The sequence below is a fragment of the Delphinus delphis genome, chromosome 6 (assembly GCF_949987515.2).
Source record: "Delphinus delphis chromosome 6, mDelDel1.2, whole genome shotgun sequence".
Taxonomy (NCBI): Eukaryota; Metazoa; Chordata; class Mammalia; order Artiodactyla; family Delphinidae; genus Delphinus; species Delphinus delphis.
The window spans coordinates 26,463,068-26,463,900 of record NC_082688.1 but is presented as its reverse complement, the minus strand read 5'-3'; the positions used below and the strand labels follow the sequence as shown (position 1 = coordinate 26,463,900).

At 36.5% G+C, this 833-nt stretch overlaps 1 non-coding gene across 1 annotated transcript; it reads left to right on the top strand.

Annotated features, from left to right (window-relative positions):
* The first annotated feature begins 288 nt into the window (after nt 1-288).
* LOC132427791 (U6 spliceosomal RNA) lies at nt 289-395 on the top strand. The gene has a single exon (XR_009519997.1). It is a non-coding gene; the product is annotated as a U6 spliceosomal RNA (small nuclear RNA).
* Nucleotides 396-833: the final 438 nt, after the last annotated feature.

The following is an 833-nucleotide window of genomic DNA, read 5'->3' as shown; positions in this document are numbered from 1 at the left end:
CAGCACCTTAACTGGATGACTTAAATGAGAGGAGATTGCTTGAAAATTTTTCTACAATTATTGAAATGCACATTTCAATTTTCCTGAATTGTGCAAAAGTAATTTGGAAGATTCATTTCTGAGAACACCTAGTGGAATTTTTTTTAATAATCATAATTATTTTTGATATTTGCACAGTTCTCCCTGCCCACATGCATATGCACTATTACCAACGGCTATACAACATATGAAATTTTTGAAGCAGTTGCCGTCAGTACAATATGGATTCATCACTAAATGTTCAGCCTCATGCTCGCTTCGGCAGCACATATACTAAAATCGGAACGATACAGAGAAGATTAGCATGGCCCCTGCGCAAGGATGACACGCAAATTCGTGAAGCGTTCCATATTTAAAAAAATAATAATAAATAAATGTTCAGCCTCACAAAAGTAAAACAAATTTCCATGTTCAGTTCCAGAAGTGTGGTGTTCCATTTTATTTATTTATCTGGGGCAAAATCTGCAAAGATAAATCCATACCAAAAGAATGTGGCAGTCTTTTGCAATAAAGATTAATGTTATTGCAAAGAATCCCTGAGATTCAAGAGAGATGGAAAACACCATTGCAAAAGCTAGAAAAGTGAGAGGGATTGGAGAATGTTGGTGGGGAAAAGAAAGTAAATACATCTATGCTACAGACGGGTGGGGTATTAGAATGTACTCAGAGGGCTCGACCACACATGGTTAGGAAGAAAATCAACAGAAATTTGGACAGTGGGGATCACAAATGCTTGATGAATGTGTGAGAAGTTAACTAAGTGCTTAGAGGAGGTTTTATGAAGTAATGTGAAG